Consider the following 26048-nt stretch of genomic DNA (forward strand, 5'->3'; position numbering starts at 1 on the left):
TCAAAAGCATCAATTCTTCGGTGATCGGCCTTCTTTATGGTCCAGCTCTCACTTCCATACATCACTACTGGGAAAACCATGGCTTTAACTATACGGACCTTTGTTGGCAAGGTGATGTCTTTGCTTTTTAAGATGCTGTCTAGGTTTGCCATCGCTTTTCTCCCAAGAGGCAGGCGTCTTTTAATTTCGTGGCTGCTGTCACCATCAGACTGGTTGACATCAGAAGAGATTGCCCTAGCTCCCTCCCCCCCAAAAAACCACATTAATAAATAAAAATAAAGTGCATTTTAATTGCTCTTCATCAAAAGTGTTCTTAGGGCAGCATACAAAAGTGTGACCAAAATTCATGCGACATATAAATGCAATTTAAAAGCAACAAATAAATGGAACAAAATACAGGAAGACAAAATAAAACCCCTGAAGCTAAAAACAGAGGAAAAACTTATTTTGTTCTTATAAAGAAGCATACACACATCTTCAGACAATGGATGGATAGAGATTCTATTGGATGCATGACAAATGACAGTGTGGTAAAGACAGAACTCTCAGCCCTCGCCAATGAGACACTAGGGTAGTAGGAGAAGTTAAGCTTTGGGGGCCATTGGCTCCATCATCTCCCAAGCAAGATAAGTTCAGTGTTAAGTGTCAATTTGTGATTAGCCACTGTTAACAAGATTCCTATAGTCAGGTGTCAGGTGAGTGGATGTGATAAAAGTAATTTCCACAAAAGTCACTTAATATGTTGATTGCTGTTAAATTAGATTCCTCCCACTGAGGTTCTATGCAAGATTAAAGTTAGCAGGCAAAGTTCATTTACATTTGACACACACTTCTCAAGAGTTTTCACGCAAGTGAAAAGTCACTGGATAATTGATTTGAAATTCACATCAGCTTGATCAAAGATTCCGAAACTGTGGTCCACAGACTACCATTTGTCTGTGAGTTCCCTTCAGGTGGGCCAAGACATCTCTGTGGCAGAAAAGAAGAGATGGCACATCAATTATAGTAATTAAATTCAAATTTAAATGGAATTCAAATTGTAACAGATTTTTTTTTTAAATCCAATATATAAGAAATGAAAGATTTTGAATACAATTAAAAATCACACTGTATCTAGCACAGTACATTACAATTGCTGCAAAAGGCAGAAAAATCAATATGCCATCTGTCAAGTCCCTCAGCAATTTTCAAGTGGTCCATGGGGGGAAAGTTTGGGAACCACTGGGCTAGGTTAAAAAGGTAAAGGTAAAGGGACCCCTGACCATTAGGTCTAGTCATGGCCGACTAGGGTTGCGGTGCTCATCTCACTTTATTGACCGAGGAAGTTGGTGTGCAGCTTCCGGGTCATGTGGCCAGCATGACTAAGCCACTTCTGGCAAACCAGAGCAGTGCACGGAAACGCCATTTACCTTCCCACCAGAGTGGTACATATTTATCTACTTGCACTTTGACGTGCTTTCAAATGCTAGGTGGGCAGGCTTCCTCAAACTCAGCCCTCCAGATGTTTTGAGACTACAATTCCCATCATCCCTGACCACTGGTCCTGCTAGCCAGGGATCATGGGAGTTGAAGGCCAAAAACATCTGGTGGACCAAATTTGAGGAAGCCTGGGCTAGATGATCCGACTAGGATGGTGGGAGTAAGGAATAAACAAATGAAGGTGAGGTACCAGAGCTCTTGGAATCAAGAGACACTTTTTTTAAAATGCGGGTTTCAGGATTTGAGTACTAAATCTGAGATTTATAAGTGCTGTGGAATATTCTAAGCATTTTGACATCCCAACCAGCCCATGACTGATGCCCATGCGGCTGTAGATTTACAATGACAGAAGACTGCCCCTAGTTGAGTATTCTGAGAATGCTTCCATGCTGCCCCTGGTCAGCAGAGGCCTCTCTGGACTTCACTGATCAGCTCTGTCAGTTTTGTTAGGGTGGTGATGTCAAGTGCTTTTGGCATTTTCCCCGTGATTTGATTGTTTCCAGCAGCTTCGTTTTGTAGCTTGCTGATTGCAGGCTGCACTCCTGACATCTCTATTGAACTGGTATGAAGGTTGCCCTGCTCTGCACAAGTTTCATCAAGATCTGCTAGTGGCGGAGGGTTACACCTGTCAAGGGCTGCTTTGAAAAGCTCCACACACCTGCTTTTATTTTTTACCCCTCGTACAATAAGTGCCTGCTTTTCAATTGGGCCACTGTCTAATTTGAAATTTCCACTCTGGCTTTTTGTCACTTTGAAAACAGCTCTGAGCGATGCTCGGGAGCAGCGTCATTCAAGTTTCATCCACTGCAGTCAAAATGCAAGCAGGACTAAGGAATGGACATCACTGGGGTGTCCCACATTCTATAAATAAATTTGGGAAAAGCAAAGGGAGAGGACAAGGAGGAAAGAAAGACTAAAAATGCACTGGGAAAGTGGTGAAAGAACCAAGAAAGGTGTGTTGAATGTTGATAGGATAGCAGAAGATAGAAAATAGACTGAAGGACGAATACTCATCAATACATTTGCAAAGGAAAATCTGATGGATGGTGTGTTACTACACCCAATAATGAGGCTATGGAAAAAGGAAGAAATAAAATTACATTATAAAATTGGAAGTGTTTTATCTTGAAAATATTTGCTGGATCCAACTAAGGCTAAACCCACATACCTGAAAAAAGACCCAGTGAAAGCAATATGACTTGTTTTTGAGCAGGAACATATAGGATAGCACTGTTAGTTGAAAGGGTAGTGTCCACAGAAGTCAGTGGGAGTTTGGACTTTTATTAATTTACCCCAACAGTTTCAGTGTGACCTAAGTTCAACTAAATTAGTGTCATGTACTGGCTAGACACAGAGGAATGGTGGGAGGCACCAACTGGGGAACCCCTAAGGCAAGAAGGCCCAGGGATTGTTGGTGGGATGACGATGAGTGGTCAGAGGGAGAAGAGGGAGATGACTGGGAGGATGAGTGTTGGAAGCTGGAGAAGTGAAAGGGTTTACGTGAGAAGGGAGAGTCTATGGCAGAGAGCAGTCCAGAATCAGAAGCGGAAGCAGGAAAGGAGGGAGGCGTCAGACTGGTGAAGACACAAGGGACAAGATTCCTTCCCCCCGGACTCCCAGAACCAGGAAAGTTATGAAGCAGGAGGAGCAAAGGCAGGTGCACTGGCAGAGTCTCATATTGCTTGGAGAGGAGGAGACTTCGGAAGCTGTGGGAAGGCAGGGACCTTCACTCTCCACAACTGCCTCATAGGGGCAACACCTACCAAAGAGGAGTTGATGTGCTCATTAGCCTTGGCACTCCTGAGCAGATCCTGTTTCTTTTAATAAAGAGTTGACTTACTCCATGTGAGTTCTTGCTGGCTCACTCTTCCTGACACTAAGGCTGCACACTAAGGCTATACACCAGGGTTGGCTGCCTTAAGCTCTTCAGATGTTGCTGGACTACATATCCCACCATCCCTGATAATTGGCCATGAGGACTGGGGCTGAAGGGTGTTTGAGTCCAGTACACCTGGAGGGTCACAGGTCAGCCATCTTTGCTATACACACATACTTGGGGTGTCAATGGCCCTTATCTCTGAATACACATATACGAGATTGGACTGTTGTCTGGATCCAACATCTAAAGATTGACAAAAGACATGAGCTAATCCAGCTACATTAGAGGGTGCTACAGAATATATTTGTGTAGTAACAAGAAAAGAGAGTGGGGAGGTTGGATTTGGAGCATGAGAAGAGAAGAGGAGAGAGAGAGAAGAAAAAGCAGAAAAGAAAACATGAGCTAGAGCTTGCATCTACTGAAAATGGAAAAGCCAGCAACAGTTGTATATTCAGACATATAGACACTGGTCTTACTGAAATCTAGCCTACATTACAGAGAGTTTTCAACAATTCTGATATGAATCTGGAGATGAGGCACTCATTGGAAAAAGGTGAAACTAACCCCCTCCCCACAAAAAATACCTGAAGTCACTCTTATCTCCATTGGGAGATATCTTGCTAAATGAGCCCACCCAAGCATATGCAGTGGTGAGTGTAATTATTTCTGCTTTAAATTCCACCGATATGTTCCCTAATGTTGCTAATGTGAAAGCAGATCTCAGGTGCTAATGGTCTCAGAGGTGACTCACTACTGAGATGGGCAAGACTGAAGATACAAATTGCTCTTTGCTGGAAAGTAATGAAGCCGTAGAGACCTGTGTGGTTGTGAAGGCAAACCATTCTGAATGCAAAGAGAAGGAACACTCTTCAGGCAGGGAAAATGCAGAATGTGAGCTGTCTCTTGTGAATTGCCACAAAATTCAAAGCAGAACAGAGCCATACTAAATGTTCAAATGAATCAAATAATTTTGAGCAAGGTAAGACACCTGGGTAATAAAACATGTAATAATCCCATAGTGAACTATGGCATGTCTGGAGATTCTGTAAGATCTGAGATGCAAGAAAAGAAACTAGCTTCTAAATTAGACTTACCTGGCTTGCATATTGCAGACACACTCCTCCTAGAGTGACACTGAACTATGGAGCTGTATATTACTTAAGAAAATAGTAAATAGCAAGTTTTAATTATTAACTTGAACCTAACTGGGCGGACTTGAATGTTCTCAGGTGTAACAACGATGCTATTATACAGCTTTGTCACTAGGTGACACTGGACTTTGTTGTGTATGAGTGGCAGTACACATAGGCCTTCTTGCGTTGATATCACTACCTCTTACTGGGAGCGTGGAAGGGCAAGGCAGTGAGTGCTGTGCAAGCACAATATAGGAGCACTACTGTTTGGCTTTGCCTCTCCTCTCTCCTCTCTCCGCCCTCAGTAAATGACAGTTATGACCACCTCTAGGAAGTCAGGTCTATGACACGGCACCTTCTCATCAGCTGCTTCTATTGCATGGAGTTACGAGTTTCCTGTTGCTCTTCTATTTATGCTGTGTGAGAGAGAATATACCGGTACCTATTGTCTATTGGCGCATAAAGTTTCCACAACAGCAGCAAAATGGACAAATTTCTGTGCCAGGGAGCTGACCTTTGTGTAAAGGAATTGCTGCTTTTGTTTCTGCTTTTCACAACTTGGTGTTATGAAAATTGGGATAAATAGCCTTGCTCGTTTCCTGTGGAAGATAAATGTGCACTACAACAAGGAATTGTGTGTGCATATGAATTATCTGCAAATTGGCTGCATCCTACCAAAGGCTGCAAGGGAAAACTAATTTGTTGGCACTTGGTTCTTCAAGGATTTGGGTTTGATTTTGTTCATGGAAAAGGGAAGACCCTCCTAACAAGGCCACTCCACAGAAAACAAATATGCAGGGTCCCGGAGTAGTTAAAGATAGGATGTTTGACTGGGCCACAGGGAACCATTTCAGCATTCAAGATTTAAATTACAGCTCTCAAATCAATTACTCCAAAGTAACTCAGTTGACATTACTGATATCACAATACAGTAAGTGATTTGGGACGTTGGCTTTATTTTATCCAGAAATGTTTATCCGTTCTTAATTCCCTCCAAGGATAATTGTGAAGTTCACATGCCAATTAGAGATAGGCTAATTAAATTATTTTTCTTGTGAAAAATAGATCTGCTCTGAGGCAATGGCTTGACCTATCCATTTAACAAGCACAGAACTTTCCTTTCCCTTCCCTTTAACAATCAGCAACACACCAGCTTCAGACACTACTCACACAGGGAGGAGAATTCAACATCATTCCGTCAACTCAAGCATTTCAGCCTTGCAGATGAAACAAACCTCGCCTCTTCTTGCCTTGTGTGCTGTTCCCCAGGCACGTTTTGGGACATGCAAGTGGGGTGTCCCACTGTCACACAGCGTAAATTAATAATGCAGAGTCTTCTTCAGAAAAAGAATAAAAGCTTTACTGAGTTAAAATAATCTTGTTTGCAAATAACAGCATAGTGAACAGAAGATTAAACTAGATTCAGAGCATATACAGAGTTACTGAGTCACACAGAGTCTAAGTTGAGCACAGGCTTCACAAAGCACAGTCTTCACCTTCACACACACCCTGACTGACTGACTGACAGACACTGAGTCTGCCTGCCAGCAGATACAATACTTATACAGAGAATGAGTCATTCTCAAAATGAGTCACAGTGATTCAGAAGCTAAATGATTCTGCAGCTTTTTTTAGCATTTCACAACATTTCTAGACTCCTTTACTGCTTCCTTTACGGCTTCTACTCTCAAATACCTTGTCATATGAAACCCATTGCACCAGTGGGAGCCCTCATGCATTCTGTTGAGGGGATTCATTAGGTGAATCTTGCCCTTCGTTTACAAGTGAAGAAGTCAAATATGAGTGGCTGTTTTCTTTGTATGGGCAATCTATATTTGTATTTACTCGGCTGCCCTCTTCCTGCCCCGTTCCTTCCTTTCCCCTATCTTTTGTTAAGCTCTTTGATGGCCAAGTACAGCCTTTAATGTCCTAGTCCTAATCTGTTGGAAGGAAGTGATATTGCTGGGTACCTTCTAGACATTGGAGAATGTGAGGCACTGGGAGAGGCGGCTAATGAATAACTTAGTCCAGCACTTAGTCCAGCAAGCCAAACTGGCTAACAGGCTAGCTATCTATAAATCAGATGGTGTTGGGCATATTTTTTTTAGAACCTGAGACTACCGGGGGGGGGGGGTCACTTCGCCACTTCTTGAGGGCTTCCAAGTGGCAAATTGAGGTGCTTGATTGAGTTGCTCACTTGGTATGCATATATTGCTTGTTGTTTAGTATAAAATCTTTAATATTCTCTCTCACTTGTGTTTGTATTGCCTCTGAATTGCCTCTGAATCTCATTTTAAAAGGGCCACCTTGTATTTGGCAAGACACTCTTCTAAATAAGCCAGGAGATACTTTTAGACACTTTTGAAAAGTATAAGCCAGGATTCCAGGAAGCTATAATCAATTTAGGGTGCCATATATAAAAGAGGACAGGGCTTTCTGTGCATTTATCGCTAGCGTAGAAGAGGAAATTTCACCAGGAGGCAGATTTTAGTCCTCCCTCTGGATAACAACATGTGTGGGGGGTGGTGTCACTATGGTGCAGTTATCTCAAGGGAGCCTGCGAGTGGCAAGAGCCTGTGTGAGAATTCTACCTCCCCTGTGTCATGTGCAGAGCACAGTGGCAGAAGTGGAGAGTGGGGAATAATATATTCTTGCCATTTACTTCTTCTGCTGCTGTCCAGCTTCAGTGAAAGGTACTGTAAAAAGAAGAGGGGAGTGTTTGGGGAAGGTGCAGGCAGCGGCAGCCAGGATTTCTTCTCAATCTTTCTTTAAAAAAATCCAAGCTGGAGAAGAATTCCCAGTCTTGTTAGGCTCGTCTCTCATTTGAGTCAGACTTTATGAGTCTCCAATGTTCATTTCTGGGGCCTGAGTTTAGGGAACCTCTCTGGTATCTTTAATAGGTTAATGGCATTTTAAAAAACCGAAGACTCAACCCACATATACAAAAGAATAATTGCTTTGTAGAGACTTCCAAGTATGTAAATCTGACTCCTAATTATCTTTCTTTGTTGTAAATCCAGTCTTGTTTTAAGAACTGGAATATGGAACTGTACAAAGACTCTGCCTTGCACTCCTTGAGAAGCGTGCTTTGCTTTATATGGTCACTTATCTTTCAAGAGGCTGGGTTCCTCTCGGAATTCTTAATCTCAAAAGCGATCCTTCAAATATCTCCTTGAACAAAGTATCAGTGCTGCGACTCATCAATGAGTGGCATTCTAATTTGTTCTAAATATTTTATAATCCGGTTCTCAGGCAAAGATGTTCAAATTTTAATGAGCAGGACTAATGATATTCCACTGCAATTTTTTATTCCAATGGATAATCGATACTTTGTTTTCCTTGTGGTAACATTGTGTAATCCTATTTCGTCCACTTTTATCATTTGAACAACCTTTTAGATTAAAATATTGCATATTGGAATCCATTAAAGAATTCATTAAATACATTGGATTTTTAAAAAATGATAAAATACCAGTTGGATCCAGAATTGCTTTTCTGCAATTCTGAAGTGGTCCTTCCATCCACACAAGGGCATCTAAGCTAATGGAGGCTTGTGTTGATGGAAAGGGCCAAGAAGGCAATTTATTCCTCACAACTGGAAAGAAGACGAGATGTGCAACTGGATTATGGCTATATTAATTAAAATATAATGAAAGTGGAGCATCTACATTCCAAGTTCATGCAATCAAACAACTTAGGATCAAACAGGTAGGTAAGGACTTTGTCGAATTCAGAAAGAGGGAAATCCAACCCCTGGGAATGTGCTGCAGCCTTTGTGCTGGGGCTTTCCTGTTAAAGACTGGGATGAATAGACTCTCTCCTTTGCTGGAAAGCCTGGCATGTGCTTCTCACATGCACCCCTGCTAACCAATGTCCCCCAAAATCCACATGCCAGGCCTCAAAGGGCATCCCAAGCCCCCCAGGCACAATGCATTGGCAATGCTGCCTAAGTAAACCTAGGATTTCTCTCCCCCCACATCCTCATCTGCCTGATCTCAATGCCAAACTGCAGGATATGCTGTACCTCTCCTTAAGAGCCCATTCAGCTAAGCCCAACAGTGTGAAGCAGGTGAAAAAAGAGGTGCACTGAATTAGGGAGCCCACCCCAAAAAATCTACTTAGCCGCAGGATACTGCTGACTTGCCTAAATAGCCCACACTGCTCAATGAGTGTGGTGTGTGTGTGTGTGTGTGTGTGTGTCACACAGCAAAGAGGAAGTGGTCTGGGATAGGAAGAACCGCTTTAGAACCTTCCCAGAGTCCCTCTTACTTGTCCATCACCACATGTCCATCTCCTCAGCCCCTTCCCTACAGGAGCAGAAACTCTCATGCTTCTTTCCCAAGGGAGGGCAAATCTCTCTCTCCCCACCCCCCATGAACTGCGGGAACAATATTCTCCCAATTCTCAATTCATCCCCCTTCCATCGCTCCCTTTGCTGTTCTTCTCGGACACTGAAATCCAGTACCGAGGGTCTTCTGGCGGTTCCCTCACTGTGAGAAGTGAGGTTGCAGTGAGGGCCTTCCCGGTGGTGGCACCCACCCTGTGGAACACCCTCCCATCAGATGTCAAGGAGAGAATTAACTATACAACCTTTAGAAGACCTCTACAGGCAGCTCCGTATAGGGAGTTTTTAATGTTTAATGTTTTTGTCTGTTGGAAGTTGCCCAGAGTGGCTGGGGCAACCCAGTCAAATGGGTGGGGAACTAATAATAATAATAATAATAATAATAATAATAATAATAATGGAACAGATTTTGGGGGAGGGGTGCAACAGCCTATAGGGAAAATTGGTGGGTGACGTTTCACATAATTTTACTCAGAATTGACACATTGAAACTGATTGACATGACAAAATTATTATTTGTCATTACTTAAAAAAATTAAATCATTTTAATAGGCCTACTGTAAATAAAAGTTGAATACCACCCAGTAAAACATTCCTCCCGCCTTCCATCAATGGGATTATGCCACCAGTTGAACTCTACTGACAGGATCTCTGGATCCAATTAATTGCCTTTTGACTTTTCCCTTCAGACATAAAAAAGATGATTCCCATTATTAAAAAGGGTGCATCTCAGAAATTTGGGGATATCTCTTCTCTGTCCCAGACTAAATATCTCTTCTCTGTCCCAGACTAAATGCGCATCTAGCACAGTGGAGGATTGGAGGAAAAAAGTATGCTGCTCCAAAAACAGCCACATTTTTCTTTTCTTTTTCTATACTGAACAACTATGCTAGTGTATATATAGAATCATAGAATCATAGAATCATAGAGTTGGAAGAGACCACAAGGGCCATCGAGTCCAACCCCCTGCCAAGCAGGAAACACCATCAGAGCACTCCTGACATATATATCTAAAGGGGGGAAATGGGAAGAAAAGTAAATGAGTAATAAAAGTACTGTCCCCCTCCCCCTAGGAATGGAAATTGACTTTTAGAAATTCAGAAAGGCTATTCAGGAGGGAAATTCATCACTAGGCCCCCAGCTGCAATCAACAGAAATCCATAAAATGTGCAAGAAGCTTTTAAACTAAAGGCACAGGAGTCTTTCCAAGCCTTAAGCCTAGGAAAGCTGGTGCTGCAATTGCATTTCATCACACACACAACAAATCACCACAAATCAGGTCTGGGAAAAATATGGGAGAACACAGAAAGCTCTGGGAAGCAATGGCTGACAACAATGTGATTTGGATGCTCTGTGAAAAGTAAGCAAACAAGAAATGTCAGTTCAAGAGAAAAGGGCTAATGTGGACTATTGGGAAGGATGAGCTTAGGAAGACCTGTGCACACCTTTCCTTTGACCTCAATGAATCCTGTTGGCACCTGGCTCTTAGCAGGTCTATCTCTTAGTAGCACATGAGCATCATGTTCTTTTTAAAAGGTTCTGAGTCAGGGACAAGGTTGAGGATTGGAAATAGTACTGCATAGAGTGTGTAGGAGGCATATGAGGAAGTGGGTGGTGCTGTGGTCTAAACTACTGAGTCTCTTGGGCTTGCTGATCAGAAGGTCAGTGGTTCGAATCCCCACGACAGAGTGAGCTCCCATTGCTCGGTCCCAGCTCCTGCAAACCTAGCCGTTCAAAAGCACGTCAGGGCAAGTTGATAAACAGGTACCACTGCAGTGGGAAGATAAACGATGTTTCCGTGCTCTCTGGTTTCTGTCACTGTTATGTACTGAAGTTCTCACCCTGGGCCAGCAGAGGGATACTGTAGATAGTTTTCACTCAGGTCCACGTATGCAAATAAGGAATTGAAAGTGACGTTCAATGATTGGATAGTTACAGAAAGTTGTTACTGTTGCGTTGTAGTGGAGCTCTATATAAGCAGGCTGGCTGAACCCTTCAGTTCAGTTCTGTTCTGGGTCTGTAAATAAACAAGAGCTGTTTGAAGAATCGCTGTGTCGTCTGATATGTTCACCCACAACTTAACAGTCACGGTGTTCCGTTGCGCTAGAAGTGGTTTAGTCCTGCTGGCCACATGACCCAGAAAGCTGTCTGTGGACAAACCCTAGCTCCCTCGGCCTAAAAGCGAGATAAGCACCGCAACCCCATAGTCCAGAAATTATTTCACAAGGTCTTCATATAGGTAAAGGCAGGCATAGGAAACTTGGCCCTCCAGATGTTTTGGGACTACAATTCCCATCATCCCTGACCACTGGTCCTGTTAGCTAGGGATCATGGGAGTTGCGTGCCAAAAACATCTGGAGGGCCAAGTTTGCCTATGCCTGCCTTTACCTATATGAAGACCCTGTGAAATAATTTCTGGATTTCAATCTCCCTTGTCCATTTGCATTATAGGAAATTAGCAGTCTGAATTACTATGTACTGCTGGGATAGGGAACCTCTGACTCTCCAGTGCTTATGCTGGCTGGCACTGATGGGAACCGGAGTTCAGCAATTTCTGGAGGGCCATAAGTTCCCTACCCTCAGTGAAAGGCCTGGACATCCTTTTAGTTAGAAACAGCAGATTCAGATTTGTTGCAGTACCAGGAACAACTTTTGTGAAAGTCAGTGAAAGTGATGTGATAAGATGTGTCAAGGGCAAGGTTCTTTACGAAGAATTCTAAAAGCAGGATAATGAAGGGAACTCAAGACCACTTATATCCCTACTCTACCAGCTACTTTCAAATTCTGTAATTGGCATTCAGTACTTTCCCAAATTACAGGTGATGACTTATCGAGAAAGAGCAGACAGAAAAAGAAAGGCTGTAGAAAATTCTGGTAAGTTTTCTACTTTATGAAAGTTTTTGTTCATCTCTGGTAACAAGAGAGGGGAATAAACCTGGCCTTCTAAAAAGCTGCAGTTCCAGTTGTGTTCCTTCAACATATCCTAAAAAGAAGAGTTGAATCAACATCATGTATGTTTGGGACATCTAAAATGCTTGTTTACATTAGTTTCTTGCCATTGGCAGAGTACAAAATAACAATGTATTAACAATAATTGGTGATGATATCCATCATTGCACGAGAGGACTTCTACTTTCCTGGTGGGATACCCGTTTCCTCCCCAGCCTTTGCAGTCTCCCCATATTTGTTCTGAAGGGTCCCACAGGGTGGGGTGGGGTGAGTGAAGATGGCTGTAGGGTGTAAGAAGAAATACACTGTGAGGTAAAAGACACTTTACCATGTACCGTATTCTATAAGTAGCATATCTAAGAGAATATCAAGAAGAATATCAAGGTATCCACAAAATCATCATTACCTCAAGGGAAGTCATACCACTCTATTCTGCCTTGGTCAGACTCCACCTGGGCACCTGTGTCCAGTTCTGGGCACCATAATTTAAGAAGGATATTGACAAGCTGGAATGTGTGCAGAGGTGGGCAATGAAGATGATAAAAGGGTCTGGAAACCAAGCCTTATGAGGAATGGTTGAAGGGATTTGTTTGTTTAGCCTGGATTAGAGGATCACTTAGAGGAGATATGATAGCCATCTTCAAATATCTAAATGGCTGTCACATGGAAGAGAGAGAAAGCTTGTTTTCTTCTGCTCCAGAGAACAGGACCCAAACCAATGGCTTCGAGTTACAAGAAAAAAGATGCCAACTAAACATCAGGAAGAACTTTCGGATGGTAAGAGCTGTTTGACAGTGGAACAGACTACCTTGGAAGGTGATACATTCTCCTTCACTGAAAGTTTTTAAACAGAGGTTAGATGGCCATCTGTCAGGGAATTTTTAGCTGTGATTCCTGCACTGTAGAGGTTAGACTAGATGACCCTTGGCATTCTTTCCAACTCTACAATTCTGTGATTCTACCTGAATATATTTGGTTGATAGCATTGCAATCCACCCCAGAAACCAGTTTTTATTTTAGCCACATTGTCCAAATCTTGTAATTTATGGTACACATTTTCCACCTCTATATGGAATGTTGCTGTGTGATTACAGTAAAACAACCCCACAAAACTATTTTAGGGAAAGAGTCCAGCTTGAGGCATATTTTTGCCTATGGGGTGCCGAGTTTGAAACCTAACAAATAAGAAATATTCTCTTGAATGGATATCAAGTACCCTAAGGTACCATATTATAGTAAGAAAATGAACTTGAGCATATGCATTATTGAACAGCCCGAGTCATCGTTAAATAAGACACACATTCCGGTTTCATATTTCATCCCTATATTTTATTAGGAGCCTGCTAATCCTTTACCCTAAATGTCCGCTTTTATGGATTACAACAGTGTCATTTATACAAGTCTTCATTACTGCCATGCAGTCATCTCATAAATAAATCCTGCCGTTTTCATGAGAATGAGCACAAAGTTTGAACACTCGGATTCCCCCCTCCCTCCTAAAAAGATAATAAAATGACTTGTGGCTATGGCTCTTATAGCTCTCTACACCCTTGTTTCACATTCTCCTCCAAATCATATTGCAGCAAAATTCTGGCCACAATGCCCATTGGGCCGATGCTGGAGCAAAGAAACGCATCTGCTATGCTCCAGTGCTAAAGGTTAACTGCTAAAAATATTTCACAGGCTCTTTGAATTTTCCATGTGTCAGCCTGTGATGTCACACTGTTTTATGTGATTTCCACACGGAGCCACCTCAGCTATTAGGTGGACTGAGGCAGCAGCCCACAGGCTTCACAGGAGTATGGTAGTAGCAGCAGGCCAAGGCAGCACTTCCCATTTCACCTCAAGTGATGAAAAGGGATGGGCCGCCCCTGTTCCAGACTTAGGTAAAGGGAAAGGGACCTCTGACCATTATGTCTAGTTGTGGCCAACTCTGGGGTTGCGGCGCTCATCTCGCTTTACTGGCCGAGGGAGCCAGCGTACAGCTTCTGGCTCATGTGGCCAGCATGACTAAGCCACTTCTGGCGAACCAGAGCAGTGCATGGAAATGCCGTTTACCTTCCCGCCGGAGTGGTACCTATTTATCTACCTGCACTTTGACGTGCTTTCGAACTGCTAGGTTGGCAGGAGCAGGGACCGAGCAACAACAAGCTCACCCCGTCACGGGGATTCGAACCGCCGACCTTCTGATCGGCAAGTCCTAGGCTCTGTGGTTTAACCCACAGCGCCACCCGCATTCCAGACTTAAATACAGCTAATTATGCCGCTCCCTCTAGTGGGGATGAGGCCCAGGCTATAGGAATAAATCCAGGAAGCTGTAGATTTGCTGAAGTTGAGAAACCAAAACTGTATCTTGGGGAGATTTTGCCAGGAGCAAGAAAATGGGGATAGGGGAGAATTTCAATTTAGTTTGCATTTCAAGGTGAACATGTCTATCTCACACTTTCCAAAACAAGGTGCAAACAGACTTCCGGTTCGGCGCCAGCGCTAATGGCTGCTCTCTCTCCGAGCTCCGGAGAGAGGAAGGCTCTGCGAGTTCGGGTCTGACCCGCTTCGGCAAGCGGGGGACCCCTAAAATCACAGGAACGGATCCTGTGAACAAGGAGATTCGGTGGGCACCCGAAGCGCCCCCTCTTTACCGCAGAAAGAGCCTTTTTAAAGGCTCCGGAACGACAACGGGGGAGCGCGGTGCTGAGAATCGCTACCCAGCCCGCAGAGTGAAGCCGCGTCGCCATTAGTGGAGAGCGTCGATTCCCTTCCTAAACAATCTGGACAAAAAGGACCCGTGAGTAAGACTGAACCTGTATTCGTGTCAAAATTATTTGAAATTAGGCTGAAAACGGGGAAGGCAAAAATTAAGGAAGTCTGCCTTCCCCCGACTGCATGACAATCGAAGCAACGAAAGTTATTAAGCTGCATCCGTAAGGGAAAATTGTTCTTAATTGCCTGAATCCGACATTTGGACTTTGATCATCCCCTCCAGCTTGCAGGGCAGAGGGGAGGAAAAAGTGACTTTACAAGCTGCATGATTAATTTAACGGAAAAGGAAAACTTCTGCAGCCCCCAACCTGGTACGAACTGCTCATAAAACAAAGGAACACTGAACTGACTTTAAAATTCTTGTGAAGGTTACAAAGTGGAAGCTTTACTGTTTACTTGATACAAAGTTTTGGGACTTGGTGGATACAATTTATCAGGGAAGGCTGGGACTTTATCTATTGGGAAAGTGCTGCAATATACATATAGGAGCCTCCTGATAAATTTGTGTTATAAATACTCGTAATTTCGGTTTGCGGACATTCTGATTTGCTCCCTCTAGAGGGTAAACTGAAAGTTGCTACGCTTTGAGACAGTGGAATTTTCCTTTTGGTGAAGGCTCCTGTGGGAAACGACCTTGGGATATGAGTGGCCCAGCAGACGAGATAACCACGAGAGCAAAGACAAAGCAGCTACAGCAACTCAAGAAAAGAGGCTCGATCTCAGGAATAACATCTACAGTGACAACAGGACAAGAAAGAGGTGCAGCAGTCTCCATGGATGCAGTATCGCAAGCCCTTCTCAAGATAAACCAATCCCTGGAGAATTTGACAAAGCAAACGGCAGAGAATACTAAGAAATTGACAGAGAATTCACAGAAATTGACAGACTTGACAGCTAGACTCGACTTGAACACAGAATCTATAAACAAGCTTACGCAAGAGAACTCTGCCACACGTCAAATTGCGGAGGAAGCTAGAACTATTGCTGGAGAGACGCAGGAAAAATTAGAACCGATTGCCAAAAAGGTTTATGATCACGACGAAACTCTGGCATTGTGGGAACTACAAAGAAAAGAAAGGAATTTGAAATTACGATCAATTCCAGAGGATGAAGGAGATAACCTTACAGACTTTTTAATGAAGGAGTTTGCAGATGCCTGGGAAGATCTAGAGGAAGACGAAATCCAAATTACAACGGCTTTCAGATTGGGCAGAAGACAAAATAGAAAGGTACCGAGAGACTGCTTGATTACCTTGAGATCAAAGGAGGAAAGAGATAAAATACTAAGACTGCATTTTGAAAAAGCCTTACAAATTGGAAATTCACCGATACAGATTTTTAAAGATATCCCCAAACATATTCTGGACTTGAGAGCTTTTTATAAGGACCTGGTCTACTTGCTCAAGAAGAACGATATTCGTTTTAGGTGGGAATTCCCACAGGGACTGTCCTTTGACTACAGGGGAAAGAAGGTTAAAATAAAGACGATACAGGATAAAGACAGGTTCCTGCATAAAAATCAAGAAGATCTACAGAAAGGAACTGTAGACCCAATTGCTGAGCAAAAGGGTGTAATAGACATCTTGAACCTTTCGTTTGGACAGAACCTTCCACTACCAACAGAGGAGGAACAACAATTGGGAGCAGTTGGAGGAATACCAGAAAAATAACAAGATGGCCCTGCAATTCCTCAGTTGGAATTGTAATGGGATGAACATGCCTTTGAAGAGACGACAAGTATTCCATATTTTGTACAGAGAACAACTGGACGTGACTTGCTTACAGGAAACTCACATAACTAGAGCCCACAGGAGACTACTTATGAATAAAAAATTGGGACAAGAATTTATCTCGTCGGATAAAGTGAAAAAAAGAGGAGTTGTGATCTATGTAAAAGAGAAATGGGCTCCAAAAATGATTTTTAAAGATGAAGAAGGAAGATATTTAGCGGTGGAGATACAAGTACAAGGAGAAAAATTTTTGATAATTGGGATTTACGCACCAAATGAAGGTAAAGCGGAATTCTTTAAAAAACTTCATGAAACTCTGATGGACTATTTGGATTACAATATGATAATTATGGGAGATATGAATGGTGTAGTTTCTACAAATATGGACAAGACACAAAGACTGACACTCACTAAAGAAGGGAGACTCCCTAAGACTTTTTTTGAAATGACCGAGAACATGGACCTAATAGACATTTGGAGAACAAGGAACCCTCTTGAAAGAGAGGGAACCTTTTTCTCCCAAGCACAGATGACCTGGACCAGAATTGATCAAATTTGGATCACTAGTGGAATGGCTCCGAGGATTAAGACGGTAGAGATCTGCCCAAAAACCTGCTCCGACCATAACGCCGTGAAGATGGAAATGAAACTTACAACAACTGGTCAGTTTAGGTGGAGAATGAATGACACCCTGTTTCGAGATAGAGAATTCCACTTGAAGGCCCAAAAAACTTTAAAGGACTATTTCGAAATCAATCTAAGGGGCAATGTGGAAAAAAGAGTGGTCTGGGACGCAAGCAAAGCTGTGATGCGAGGGTTTTTGATTCAACAAAACTCAATAAAGAAGAGAAGGCAGAATGAGAAAAGAGAAAAAATTTTGGAAAAGATAAAAGAAGGAGAGAGAAAATTAAGGTCAAAACCAAAGTCCCAGGAGATTTTGAGGGAGATTAAATTATATCAAACACAATATATGGAATTGATGAACCAAGAGATAGAGTGGAAAATAAAGCAAATGAGACAAAAGTCATTTGAGTCGGCAGACAAATGTGGCAAGCTTTTGGCATGGCAACTTAAGAAAAGACAGAAATTAAATACAGTTACAAGTTTAGAAGTGGATGGAAGGACTATATCTAAACCAAATGAAATAAGAAACTGTTTCGTGAGTTATTTTAAAAAACTCTATTCTCAAGGAGCACAAAATGAAGAAGATATAGATAAATTCCTTAACAAATATGGATTACAAAAAATCTCCCCTCAAAGTAAGGTGGACTTAAACCAGAGAATATCAGAACAAGAGATAGAGGGTGCCATTCAGGACATGCAATTGGGCAAATCTCCAGGACCAGATGGCTTGACTTCCAGATATTACAAATCGCTAAAGGAATGGCTGATTCAACCGTTAAAGGATGTCTGTAATGAGATCTTAGAGGGAAAAAAGGCACCCGAATCGTGGAAGGAAGCATATATTTCACTCATACCAAAGACAGAGAATGAAAAGACTCAATTGAAGAACTACCGCCCAATCTCGTTACTCAATGTGGATTACAAAATTTTTGCAGACATTTTAGCAAAAAGATTTAAAAGAGTATTGATGGAAAAGATCCACAGAGACCAAGCAGGCTTTCTCCCAAAGAGACACCTCTCAGACAATGTTAGGATTATAATAGACATTTTGGAAAAGTTAGAGGTGAATATAAACACCAAAGCAGTTTTGATATTTGTGGACGCGGAGAAAGCCTTTGACAACATTTCTTGGAGTTTTATGAAAAAGAATCTTCATGGGATGGGGGTAGGACAAGGTTTTGAGAATGGTGTGGGTGCAATATACTCTGAACAAAAAGCTAAGTTGATTGTAAATAATGTGATAACGGAGGAACTTAAGATAGAAAAAGGAACACGACAGGGATGCCCAATTTCCCCATTGCTTTTTATTTCTGTCCTGGAGGTTTTGCTGAATATGATTAGAAATGACCAGCAGGTTAAAGGGGTACAGGTCGGAGCAAAACATTACAAGTTAAGGGCTTTCGCAGATGATTTAGTCCTGACTTTACAAGAGCCATACACTAGTACGAAAAAGGTGTTGGAGATAATCCAACAATTTGGCCAGGTAGCCGGATTTAAGTTGAATAAACAAAAAACTAAAGTCCTAGGGAAAAATTTGACAGATATAGAAAAGAACAAGTTTCAAGAAGAGACGGGTTTGACGGTGACTAAGAAGGTGAAATACCTAGGGGTTAACCTAACATCTAAAAATTTGAATTTGTATAAGGACAACTATGAAAAATGTTGGACAGAAATCAAAAAAGATCTAGAAATATGGTCAAACTTGAGATTATCAATGTTAGGCCGAATTGCAGTAATTAAGATGAATGTATTGCCTAGAATGTTATTTTTGTTTCAAACTTTGCAAATACTTGACAAGATGGACTGTTTCAAGAGGTGGCAGAAAGATATCGCGAAATTTGTCTGGCAGGGCAAAAAGCCCAGGATAAAATATAAAATATTAACAGATGCAAAAGAAAGAGGGGGATTTGCCCTGCCGGACTTAAAATTGTATTATGAAGCAGCAGCATTCTGCTGGTTGAAAGAGTGGATGCTCCTCGAGAATACAGATATCTTGGACTTAGAAGGTTTTAATAATGCATTTGGTTGGCATGCATATTTATGGTATGATAAAATTAAAGTGCATAGTGCTTTTAAAAATCACATTGTAAGGAAAGCGCTGTTCAATGTTTGGATGAGATATAAAGACTTGCTGGAAAATAAAACCCCTAGATGGTTGTCACCTTTAGAGGCGAAGGCCCACAAGAAACTCAATATGGAGGTCGGATGGCCAAAGTATTGTGAGATTCTAGAACAAGATGGAGAGAGACTGAAACTAAAGAGCCATGAAAACCTAAAACCCAAAGTACAAGATTGGCTCCACTATTACCAAATAACGGAGGTTTTTAAACAAGACAGGAAAATTGGCTTCCAGGTGGAAAAATCAAAACTTGAGACAGAATTGTTAGAACCCAATACTAAGAATCTGTCAAGAATGTATAACTTGCTGTTAAAATGGAATACACAAGATGAAGTAGTTAAATCAGCCATGATTAAATGGGCACAGGACATCGGTCATAATATAATGTCAGCTGACTGGGAAAGGTTGTGGAACACCGGAATTAAATTTACGGCATGTAGTGCCTTAAAGGAAAATGTAATGAAAATGGTTTACAGGTGGTACATGACCCCAGTCAAGCTGGCAAAAATTTATCATTTGCCCGACAATAAATGTTGGAAATGTAAAGAAACTGAAGGCACTTTTTATCATCTTTGGTGGACGTGCCCGAAGATTAAGGTCTTCTGGGAGATGATATACAATGAAATGAAAAAGGTATTTAAATATACCTTTCTTAAGAAACCAGAGGCCTTTCTCTTGGGCATTGTCGGCCAATTGGTGCAAAAAAAAGATAGAACTTTCTTTATGTATGCAACAACAGCAGCAAGAATATTGATAGCAAAGTATTGGAAGACACAAGATCTACCCACCGTGGAAGAATGGCAGATGAAAGTGATTGACTACATGACTTTGGCGGAAATGACGAGCAGAATTCGAGACCAGGGGAAGGAGACTGCGGAAGAAGATTGGAAGAAATTCAAGATTTATCTTAAGGACCATTATAAACTTGAGGAAGTTTAGAATGTCGAGATTCGATAGAGATAAAGGGTTGCAGTAATATAAGATTAGAATAAGAAAGGACTATAATAAATTAGAGTTGGAAAAATATGTATAAGTTGCTGTAAAATTTGGACATGAGGATGCAGAAAGGGGAGGTATGGGGAAGTCCGAGGAAAGAAGTTTACGAAATGACATTATGAAACCACACTTCTTTGTTTGTTTGTTTGTTTTTTTGTGTTTGTTTGTTATAAAAACTTTTGTAAAACTAATAAAAAATATTATAAAAAAAAAAAAAAACAAAACAAGGTGCAAACAGAAACACAGCCGTCCTTTGAAAAGCACCCTCCCTTGTGGAGCGCTCCCTCGGCCTCCTCTCCTCTCCCTTCTCCTTGGGATTCCTCCAGGCAGCTGCCCATGGTCTCTGAGCTGCCCCCCACCCAAAAGAGAGGTGCTTTTCAGAGGCACCATTCACCTACGGAGCTTATAGCCAGGGCTGCTGCAATAAAAAGCTGTGCGAGCCTTTGGGAGGCAGAGATGTGAGAGAGCATCAGAAGAGGGAGGGAAGGAAAGAGGGACACGGGACACGGTTGCCCCATGGCACCCCTGACCATCATTCAAGACACCCCAGGAAGCCACAGCACACTGGTTGAAAACCACTGCTGTATAGGATTGCACCCTTATTATCTCACTGAAAATGTGCTAGGACTTTTAGCAGGCTAGTTTTCTGTCCCCTTGTGCAGACACTGGCTGTGCTCCCCAGTCAAGGGAAGTGCCAGCCTGCTGTCTGTCTGTCTGCCCCATTACAGAACGGACTCAAAGCTGCGATGCCATCTGGCTCCCCCCAGGAGCTACAAAGTCCATTTGGAGCCATTTCAGGGAAATAACACTGGCTGGGAATGCTTTTAAGGAGAACTTGTGATCTCTGGGCATAAAATAAAGCCTCGGGGAGGTTATGTGCTATGTATATCCGGGAACTGGCTCCAAAATATAAAAGAAACCAGTTACTAAAAATAAGAGACTTTCCACAGATGGAGGGAACTCAAATTAAGATACTATAGATGTTGCAAAGAAAGAGGATATATATATATATATAACAGTGACATATCTCCAGTTTAACATCCCAAATAGCAAACTCGCACATGCATGTCTAGATAATAAATCTCCTCAGGGAAGCAAAAAAGTATATTAGAATAACTGGAAAATGTGTGGATGGGTATACAACTTCCCTCTTTTGGACACTTTCTGTATGCCCAGAACCACATTCACTCCATTTGCAGACTATAATCATGATCATTATTGAATTTTGGATAGTCCATACATAGATTAAATTTTGTCTCATAGCATACATGCTTATCAGCTTCGAGGATAGGGCACTCCCTAGGTACACAGAAATATATAAATGTGCAATTTATACCCTGTTGTGCTTAATGGACCAGCTTTTGATACCATTGACCATGGTATCCCTCTGGACCGTCTATGGGAAATGGAAAACCAGGGGCACTGTTCTGCAGTAGTTCCAGTCTTAGAACCAGGAATGGTTCCAGAAGGTAGCATGGAATTGGAGTGCTTCTCAGCCCCCTGACTCTTCAGGTATGGGGTGCTACCACTGGTGGCATACTGTCTCTGATATTACTTAACATCTACATGAAGCTATGGGAGTGGTCATCATGAGTTAACCTTCCTTGAATGTTTGTTAATAAAAAAAATATGTTTTTTTGTTTCCATCATGACTCAGCTCTAATTTATATCTAGTTCAGGGAAGAAGTTGACACAGAAACATCCAACACCAAGAGTCCTTGCTGCGGGTTTAGATTATATGCTACCACACACAGATAATCACTGAATTCTCGGTCGTTAGAGACAGAGCGTGACCAAGGTTAAATTACCCCAGACTTGGCCATGCTCCCCACTCCCATCTGCACAGAGGGAGTGTGTCACAGTAGTAATAGTAGTAAGAAGAGGAATAACTTCAATGAAAATAAAATGGTCCCATAGGGACCTGTCAGCTTCCAGGGCTTTCAGAAAGTCATATAAATTGGCGAAAAGAAAAGACACAGGTGAAGGATGTTTTGCACACAGGAAGTCCCAGGTCCCACAATTAGTCAGGGTAGACAATGTTTGGCAAGATGGATCAATGGATTCATATCTAGCTGCTAGCAGCTTATAGTATCCTAAAGGGAAGGGATTAATGGATTTGTGTCATATCCCCATGCTATGTAGTGAGGCTTCGTTAGGATTTCCTTTGGAATTCCCCCAACAGGCGGCTTGCCATGTTTACCAACAAGAATTGACAGCCATGCAGTCTTTTTAATGGTACTGAAAAATCTGACAACCAACCAACAGGGGGTTGTGCAAGAGCAGTTTTGTTTCTAAGAACACAAAACTAGTTGGGCTGATAGTTTATCACTTTTACTAGATAACTACATCATTTCAAACACACTCAGCAAAGGATGTCATAGGAAAACCCAATTCTCACACCATTTATATTCCCAGAGGTGCCTAGAAAAGCAATTCTTACCAATCCAAGAAGAAAACCCTGGCTGAGTCAGTGAAGGCTCTGTCAGGGTTAGAGGCTGATGGTCATCAGTGGGTAGCACATAGCCATCTTTGGACAATCACATCATTCTTCCTCCAAGGCCTCAGGATGAAAGTGGGTTGCTGGTTTTTTTTATTACAGAAACAAATAATACATTAATCATACTTATTAGCCACGTGTTGTGGTTGAATTTGAGCAGGTTGGTTTTTTTACAGCCAGTAGCCCAAAATCTAAGATGGCTTTATGAAGCATCTACATCTTAAGATAAGCCTTTCCGTGGCAAATAATTCCATATTTTGGAATAGAATTGTGCATTATTTTGTGGACTGAAATATACGTAAAAGGAATCGTAGCAAGCATAACGCAATTGTCCTTGTTATGTTGTTTCTACCTATTGCATCCATTTTGAAGTCTACAACTTTCCTCTAATCATTGCAATTTAATTTAATTACCTAGTCTGAGAGTTTGAGTCTCTCCAGTTTATCATTTGAACCCTTTTAACTGGGAAGAGTTGCTGTGCTCACCAGGCCTGAGCTATTTTGTTTCTTTGAATAAAGTGTTAACTTCACTGACACCTTGTGAGTTATTGCTGACCTGTTCACAACTCCCGCCTTGACAATTAATATTTTTTTTGGCAAGCTCCCTGGAGTTCTTCTGCAGTTGCCCCACCCCACAAATTCACCAAACAGACGAACATAGCTATTAACACCAAGATGAGAACCAAAACCCTCCAAATTATTGTGAGGAAAAGGAGAAAAAAGGTAAGATTCTGTTCATACCTGCTCTCTTGGTGACCAGAGTTTCTCAAAGTAAATGTCATCCAAACTTTATAGCAGTATCAGAGAATTCAGGGATCTCTCAGCTGTTTTATCCCACAGTTACATGACAATTCTTTCGGATGCCTTTCTGTTTGCTGTGAAATCAGGATGTTGGAGCAACTGTCTCAAACAAACATCAAATTCACACCCAAGAAAATTGGCTTGCTTTTGGGATTGGTGCTGCAGAGTTGAGACACTTTGTTGAGGCACATGGTACATCCACTCACAGTCACATTGCAGAAACATCTGTTGCTTTGAGAAGATGCATGAAGCAGTTGATTCAGAAGGGTGATGAATGAATAAGCAAATTAAAACTCGTTTGTTCTATCACATACACTTTTCCGTTCAGTTTTCTTGTTCAGATGCTGTATCAGAATAGCAGCACTATGTTCCATTAAAGTTTTCATTTTAAAAAATGCATATTTCCGCTAGAAATGATGACCTTCACAAATATTCTCTAGGTGATCATGGGATAAACGCTGCTTCTGTTTGTTATGCCCAGAAATTATAGCCTTTGGAATACACCACCAATCTCTGCAGCTGTGTAGGGACAATGCGCTGAATGGGGAAGTGTTTGCACTGTCACCATATGAGCAGACCAGGAAGAAGGCTTGCCAGGTAGCTCTTCAGAAGGGGCAAAACTATACACAGAACTTCATAAGACCTGATGATTAAATGATTGTTGGTGCTTTGAAGACTCTGCTTTTGCCTGCACAGTTTGATTTTGAACTGTGTGGGAACAACAGCTCACCCGACACCATTGTGGTGTCAGATGACTGATGAGTAGCCAGCTGTATCCACTTGCCAAACCTGGCTTGTGGGATGGATGGAAAAGATAAGGATCCAGTTCTCCACCACTTGGCAAAAGGAAAAGGTCACTCCATGAGAGAGGAATGGAAAAAGAAATGCCAAATCTCCCCTCAAGGCTTCTGTTCCTGACTTGCAAAATTTGTTACAAACTAAAAGTAGAAAGCTACAAATTGCCATGATCAGCATTTTAGAGAGGACTCCCAAAATGCTCTTTTTTGGCACGATATATTGGCATGATATGTTCATTTAGAAAGAAAACATTGATTTCTAGAAACAGAATTGGAAAACATCTCTGAGTCAATGATATTCCAATGCCAAATGGGAAAGCATATTTGTTTGGCTGAAAAATAATAAGCAAATACTCAGAGTTAGCATGATTTCTATATTAAACATGTCTCTGCATTCTTAGTGCAATGTAGGTGGGTGAAGTAGTGAAACAGCCCTCTTTTATTATTAAAACCTCTTACTTTCAGTGTCACATTGAAGCAGCTGGGAATTCAGAAAGCTTTACCTTTTAAAATATTTACAAGTGTGGCCCAGACCTTGTCCACATGGGTTGCTGAGTGCATAAAAACCCTAATATTTTCTTAAAATTTAGATTACTGACAGTTTGGAGCTTTTCTGTGCATGGGTCACATTGATAATTATGCCTCAAATTAGCAATGCCAGTAATAATAATAATAATAATAATAATAATAATAATAATAATTAGGCTAATGTTTAGTCTACAGTTGGTTTGAGTGGTATATGTATTTGAGCTGTATGTGTATAAACAAAATTTATATTTAGTTAAAAGTATGTCTCTAACAGTCACCATGATCCTGCAAACACTGGTTGACACTTTACTATAGCCAGTCACCCAGCAGAATGGGAATTGCCCTTAGATCTTATAAAGAAGGGTGGTATATAAGTCAAACAAACAAATTATCAGGGACTGGACTGAAGAGGAGGAGGAGGAATAGTGGAGGTCTCTCTCCGCTTCTCCTATAGCTTCCAGAGAGGAAGAAGGCAGTCTCAATTTACAGCAGGGCTTGGAGGAAGATAACAGCTCAGAGATAGCCAAACAGCAGAGTTATGTTGTGTTAGGAGAAGGAGGAGGTGAAGCAGAGGAGCTAGCTGGCACATCTCTGGACAGGGCCTCTTGTCAAGATTCAATCGTAGTTTATTGGATGGACCTTCTACTTCCTCCTTCATAAAAATCTAAAAGAACTTGCAGCAGTAACCACAACTGTTAGTTAATACAAAATGTCTTCAGGTGAGTTACATAAACAACTAAAAAACCACCATCAAGTTTAGCAACAATTCCCCGTCCCCCATGAATGTGGTTGCTCCTTGCCACATAGTAGGGTACTTTGTCTAGATCTGGAAAAGAACCAGTGCTATTTTTTTAAATAGAAAATGAGGTGCTGAAGCTCATCATTAACTTTTCCCTTGTTCTTTCAGAATGGCAATGGCGCCCACCTGTGAGGTGCTAGAACTGAGCTCCAGTCAGTTCCGGCTTTTAAAAAAAGCCCTGAAAAGAACTAATTAATAGGAATTTACACTACAGTGGTACCTAGGTTCTCAAATGGCTTAGTTGTCGAACAAATCGGCTCCTGAATGCTGCCAACCCAGAAGTAAGTGGTCTGGTTTTTGAACGTTTTTCAGAAGCCGAATGTCCAATGTGGTTTCCAATTGAGTGCAGGAAGCTCCTGCAGCCAATCGGAAGCCGCATCTTGGTTTTTGAACAGTTTCAGGAGTCGAACAGACTGCCGGAATGGATTAAGTTCAAGAACCAAGGTGCCACTGTATAGCTATATTGAGATTCATCTTCAAGTGCTCCAACACCACTAGAACACACTTGAAAAATAAAGTAATCACAGACCCCTCACAGACCCCTCACTTTGGATCCCATTGTGACTGTTTAGAATTCTTGAATGACTGAACTTTATGCTCTATGTCTCCCATG

At 41.7% G+C, this 26048-nt stretch overlaps 1 long non-coding RNA gene across 1 annotated transcript; it reads right to left on the bottom strand.

Annotated features, from left to right (window-relative positions):
* Positions 1-890: 890 nt before the first annotated feature.
* Positions 891-23724, bottom strand: LOC309514407. Its single transcript, XR_014211971.1, has 3 exons — positions 23252-23724; positions 22455-22594; positions 891-969 (listed from the first exon to the last, which is right to left on the bottom strand). It is a non-coding gene; the product is annotated as an uncharacterized lncRNA (long non-coding RNA).
* Between the last annotated feature and the right edge of the window lie 2324 nt (positions 23725-26048).

This window comes from Podarcis vaucheri (genome assembly GCF_965113315.1).
Source record: "Podarcis vaucheri genome assembly, chromosome: 11".
Lineage (NCBI taxonomy): Eukaryota > Metazoa > Chordata > Lepidosauria > Squamata > Lacertidae > Podarcis > Podarcis vaucheri.